This window comes from Physcomitrium patens, chromosome 18 (genome assembly GCF_059467195.1).
Source record: "Physcomitrium patens ecotype Gransden chromosome 18, ASM5946719v1, whole genome shotgun sequence".
Taxonomy (NCBI): domain Eukaryota; kingdom Viridiplantae; phylum Streptophyta; class Bryopsida; order Funariales; family Funariaceae; genus Physcomitrium; species Physcomitrium patens.
Window position 1 is genome coordinate 14,232,500 of NC_143427.1, and position 6,000 is coordinate 14,238,499.

A 6,000-nucleotide genomic window follows, 5' to 3' on the forward strand; every position below is an offset into this window, starting at 1 on the left:
TGGGGTGGAGTGGAATACATTTGCAATTTTGAGTTATGAAGAAGTAAATGCAAATACTTGGCTTAAATGTGCAGGATTTTATTTACTTATTTATTTATTTTTGTTAAAATTAAGATTTGACTGCTCAAGGGAAAAGCCTAAATCTGTGTCTGTAGATGTAGCTACTAAACCATTGAAGATGTCTTGCAATGGAAAGGGAAAAAAATATTTATCCATCATTCTTAAATGGTGCTGATCTGCCAAAAGATGAATGAAGTATTGGTTTAACTTGCAAAGCTGTATTAACTTTAATAATTAAGCTTAGCCAATAGCGGGCTCCAACAAAAATGTGAAAAGAGTATCTCATATGTCATTCAATATCTTGGTGTTTTGATACATTTATAAGAGTCCAGGCATTGCTGTGGTGTGAATTTACCTCAATGACTGGAGTGGTGACATGCTAAACATTTAACTGGACTTCATGAACAATTTTGATCAAAGATTGAGGCAAGTCATAGATACACTTGTCTTGTGGATAAAGACAGTTTTTCTCAAGGAATTTTGTATTGAATTGTGTGCTGGAGGACAAATTGGCTATGCCTTGGTTTCCATGATTGTAAGAATACTCATGTTAGGACTATATTAGTTGTCATTCTATATAAGTTAGACATTTCCCTTCCTGTTGAATCTTCAAATGATGTGAAGATGTAGTTTCTGGGTGCCTTGTTTCCTCTTTTGAAATGTATAACAAAACTGATAAATTTATTAATTAAGAGATGAAAAACAGGAAGATAAATAATTCAGTGATTCTCTCCTACTTTCAATTTCTTGCACCTATTGGCTTCCAACATAGAGGTAAGTTCATGTTCCTTCCTTGCTTAACAAAGAGAAGTTTCAAAATTACTTGTTTTCCTTGGCTTTGATGCCTTTACTCTAAGCAAAAAAACCATGTGTTTATTGAATATATGCACGTGTCATAATTCAAGGTTGCTTCATGTTACACATGCGTGTTAATATTAAGCAAATCGCTTTTGCAAAAAAATCAAAAAATAAATTAATTAATTAAATTAAATTAAATTAGAATCCACTTACGGTCTTATGTTCATTGTGGGCTTCTTTTCGTTGTTTGTTTAGATTTAACTTTTTGGATTATCTAATGGACCCATGTTCTAGGTGATGTAACAAGTTCTGGTAATAAAAAATCCAGCTAACAACAACTAGCTCATCATCTCCGCTGGATGCAACAGCTAACAGCAACTAGCTCATCGTCTCCGCTGTGTACAACAACCCTCCTTACGTGTGCAGCATTCACACCAGCACAGCGCACACGCCTCCTTGCTTCGAGCCCCCTTCAGAATGATTCATTAGGTCCCCACGGCGAGGATTCCCACAGACATTCACCGCTATCCCGGCGATTGGTAACGCTCGGCGCACCCTTTTGGGCACGAGATTCGACAATCACAAGACGGGTTCATCGAATGTCCAGGCCAGGATCCAGAGAGCCTGTGAATGGCTCTATTCTCACGCGCAAGGCCCACCATGCCATGGATGCCCTCCAGGCACTCCAATTGCAAGACTCGCATCCGGCAGCTGCCGGTTGTCCAGCGAAAGGCTCGAACACGCGACATGACGAGGCAGTCGAGGAAGCAGCCTGTCGAGCGCCCCAGTCCTAGAAGGTTTCGAGGACATGGCCTGGGCAACCTTTGGGGGCGATCGCGATCGGTGAAGAGTGCGTTACGAGCTCGTTGCAGGTCGCGGGATGCACGAGTGGCGGGGGTTCATCCGATAGATGGGCTCGGTTGCTGTACAGCCCAGTGACGACCAGGTTCCGGACGCACACGGCCAAGAAGTCAGCGGTTGCGGGAATTTCGAAAAAGGAAGGCCGGGCTCCTGTAATGCAAGTGGGCGGTAGGATTCTGCAGGTGCAGGCAGTGCAGCACTGGGGTAGGTTCGAGCTCCGGTTTGGTTGCGTTCAGGGCGACAAGCGAGTGCAAGAAGGTGAACTTTTCTGCCGCTGCAAATACTTGACTCCATGTCGGGTGTGCGTGGAATCTTGCACACTTGAGGTGCACCTTGGAAATTGCGCGGTTAGCCCGCGCGAACTTGGACGAGCATGGGCAGAGAAGAGGGAGAAGATCATAGGATAATTAGGAGTAGATAAGCTTGAATATCAATTTCGATAAAATTGGTGGTGCAGAAGCGCGGCAACATGCATAACACGGCCGTCCTAGCTCAGCTGGTAGAGCGCAAGGCTCTTAACCTTGTGGTCCAGGGTTCGAGCCCCTGGGGTGGCGCGTAATTCTAGTCAAGTGAATGAGCACGCGAAATCGTGCTATGCTATCGTCTGTTTTGCACACGAGACTGCACAACCTAATTTTGCATTAATATTAACATGTATAGGACTTCCCATCAAGGGCCAAGCAAGATGACCCTTTCATCTACATGAGTGCACAAAATACACTCATTGAGACTTGTTTTTATCTTCTTCCTGCATTCTTGTCTCCAAGGATGATTCATTTGCTTTCACAATATTAGGGTGATGACAATTTTTGGTAATAATGTAAGTAAACAAAGTAGTGTTCTACATGGGTTTGTTAAGTGGTTGAGGACCCTCCTTATTCTAGGTTCTTTTTGCCTTCTTCTACATTAGTGATTAGACTTTGTGCATATTTGATGTGTCCAAAATCACAAGTCACATCTAAGTTTTATGGATATGGATAATATTTGTTGGCATCATTGAAATCAAAATGATATTATCACCTCTACTGCTTTACACATAGTAGTGCTTCTAAAACAACTGCATTAAAAAAGAACATAAAACGATGAATTTGTGAAAAACAATGCACACAAGTCTTAGTTTAATATTCAGGTCAACAAAAGCTTTAAGAGAATAACTTTTCAGTAGATGTATTAAACATTTTTTAATTAATTTTGTAAAATGTGTTTGTAAGATATAACATGCCACATGTGCTTGTGCTTGTTTTCCAATCAGAATCATTTGAACACATGAAATGCAAAATAAGTTGTTTATTTTAGTTGCAAGTGGTTCAACTGTTACAATGCTTTCTATTTGTGATTTCCTTTTTGTTCAACTTCCTGCCAAAGACAGTGGGCATCAGGTGGTATTTCTCTGAACCCTCAGGTGGTAATGCTATGCCCAATTTGACAAATCTTGCCACAAATCTGATTCATTCAATCAGTTCCTGGTTCTGTTACACACAAGTTTTCTTGCCACTGGATTCAGCTCCTTGTAAAAGAAGATAGAAAAATGTGGTATTTCTGCAGACAATTAAAGCAAAGTGCACCTTCACCACCCTGATTATGTTTCTTAACTCATCAAAATCTGCTGCATTTTGGAGTGAACTTGAAACCACTTGATTAAACCTCAAAACCTTGAATTGGTGCATAGATGATGTTGAATCTGTGTGGTGTTATTTTGTTATGAATCTGCAATAGCCACAGAAAGCTCCTCCATCCCCATGAAACAAGCTGGGTCCAATCCCCACATCTGAACCCTGTAGGGTTAGGTTTTAAGCTCAAAATCCACTAATCAGCTCTTCCAATTCACATGACGGTGTAACACTTCATCCATGACAAGTATATTGTACATTGAATGTTGAAGACAAAACATACTTTAATTGATTTTTTTGTTAGAAAGTAATATTACGAAGTGCACTGATAAAATCACAAAGAACAATCACAGACATTTATGTAAGCTAAACAAGTAAACCAAATATAGTGTAACCCTGATTTTGTATTTTATTTTGTAATATTTTATTTATAACATAATTAAATCAATACAAGACTTAACACTCAGGTTACTAAAGAGAATTTCATGGAAAGATTTGCTATCCTGATTTAACGAAAAAAATTCAAGAACATTCTTTAAAAAAACAGGCGATCATGAAACAATACAACGTTGTACCAGAAGATCCAGTAGTCAACTTCGCATTTCATTCTTTACCTAAAAACTATTGCCATGTTCTCGGAACGTCAAATCCTCTCAACCCAACGTCGACATTCACTGGAAGTGTGCGTCATCATGACAGCTACACGATCACGGTGGGACTCGAACCCACAATCTCCCGCTCCGGAGGCGAGCGCCTTATCCATTAGGCCACGCGACCGATTTGCGATATCTGAAGTGTGAGATCTATACTAGATCATTACATGACGTTATATCTGTCGCAGTAAATTTGATGCATTGGAAGTACTATGGCACTCGCATGGTTCTTGGGACTTGGTACAAAGTCTTCAGCGATTGCTAAGTTTTTTGTTTTATTTTTTGAAGAGGACGCATTCTGCTTCAATGGAGCGGATGTGTGCGCAAGTATCGCGTCGATGACGCGTCGTCATGGCATTCTCCGGCATTTGTTCATGGTTTTATTTGGCAGATGAGTGACTTGTCGACTGCATGTTCCCATTTGTCTCCCCACGCACAGTCTCTAACGACGCGGAGAGCAAAGTTTGTGCGTGGGGCGTGAACGAACTCTTCGATTACTCGGGTTTGCGGTTTGTTCCGTTACCAGGATATTCCTTAAATGTATATTTATGAAAACTGTGAAGGCATTTTTTTTTCTGGATTAGATCCTTGGCGTTTGTACATAACATTCCGCTACAGAATTCGGACTTGATCTTTATCTGTAGTCTCTTGAGGTTAATCCAAATGAAATTGAATAGAAAGTTGGAGATTATTAGCCTCTTGCGGAATTCAACTTCATGATACTCTGTTTTTTGGAGGCACTGAAGTCCACCTCGAGATGAAGGTTTCGATTTCGATTGAAGGATGTGAAGGGACAAAAATTCTCATTTGTAAATGCATGTAGAAGGAAAGCTATTCATTGCTTTGATTCGTATGCAGAGCTACAGCGTTGTAGGTAAGGACGTGTTGACACCTAAGGATGATGAAGGAATTCGGGGAGAGAATTTTCTCTTTGTGCCAGTAGATGTTGATAGATGCACTCGAGCGTAGCGCATAGTTCGAGAATCGGTTCAACTTTTTTGGCAGTAAGATTCTGATGCTCATCAATAATTTCGGTATGAAGCTAGTGGTTTGTAGCTTGTCCCGATTGGTGATCCGAGTCACTTGAACATGATATAGCCGGGTTCAGCATTATAGAACAAGGCTGATTGGATCATTTAACATTGTCTTCCTAGACTGCCGTACTGAAGTATTACCAGTCCGAACCATATTGACCTTGATCCAATTAGTTGATGATGAGTGTTTCACCCCGAAATATATAGGAATATGGCTCCGTGTGGTCGGGACTAAATTGTTAAGTACAGCCATTACATTCGCCTGTGATGAGTATCTGCGAACAAAACCTCCCCGCGGTGTAGAGTTCGATCCATTGGAGTTCCCGGACTTCATTTGTAGCAACTATTTGTATTTATTATTTGTCGCAACTCACCGTGTCTTACATGCTGGCTGGAAACTCCAACATTACTCACATGTGTCACACCCGGGCGCACCAGAATGTGCTAGACATGGCAGACTACAGTGCTTCGAAAGCTGGTCTTTGTGGTCCAACGTGTTCGCAGGTTAACGCTCTACTCGTAGATCACAGTAACTGGTTTCTGGAGTCTAGTCTGCTATTCCAGAATGGTGGACTCCAATTCTCTCATTTATAATTTTCATGTGCATTCTTAGTTTAATCTGGGCAAGTATTTTCTTCTTTTTGCAAGACTCAACCGTATGGACCCCACCTATATTTATTCAGTTTCATTTACAGTTCTCTCCGTTATTTTCTTGCAAGCAATCACTTATGCAGGCAAAGTAAAAGGTGAATTCATTGTTGCCAGAGTGGATCAACACAGATGAAAGCGGTGAGGCAGCACTACAACCCGAAGGTCATGGATGGCATCGTGTTGAACGCGTAGGAGTTCTTTAAGATATTCTTGGGTGATGGGAAACGTACCGGATTAACCACACGTCAAGAATTTGTTTTAGTTAGAGACACTGAGAAGATGGCATATCCTATAGAGCTGGGATTTGGGGTAATCTTTTGCTATGTGCTTTAC

General features: G+C 41.0%; 2 non-coding genes across 2 annotated transcripts; one reads left to right on the forward strand and one right to left on the reverse strand.

Annotated features, from left to right (window-relative positions):
• The first annotated feature begins 2,200 nt into the window (after positions 1 to 2,200).
• Positions 2,201 to 2,273, forward strand: TRNAK-CUU (transfer RNA lysine (anticodon CUU)). Its single transcript has one exon. It is a non-coding gene; the product is annotated as a tRNA-Lys (tRNA).
• Positions 2,274 to 4,033: 1,760 nt separating this feature from the next.
• Positions 4,034 to 4,106, reverse strand: TRNAR-CCG (transfer RNA arginine (anticodon CCG)). The gene has a single exon. It is a non-coding gene; the product is annotated as a tRNA-Arg (tRNA).
• Positions 4,107 to 6,000: the final 1,894 nt, after the last annotated feature.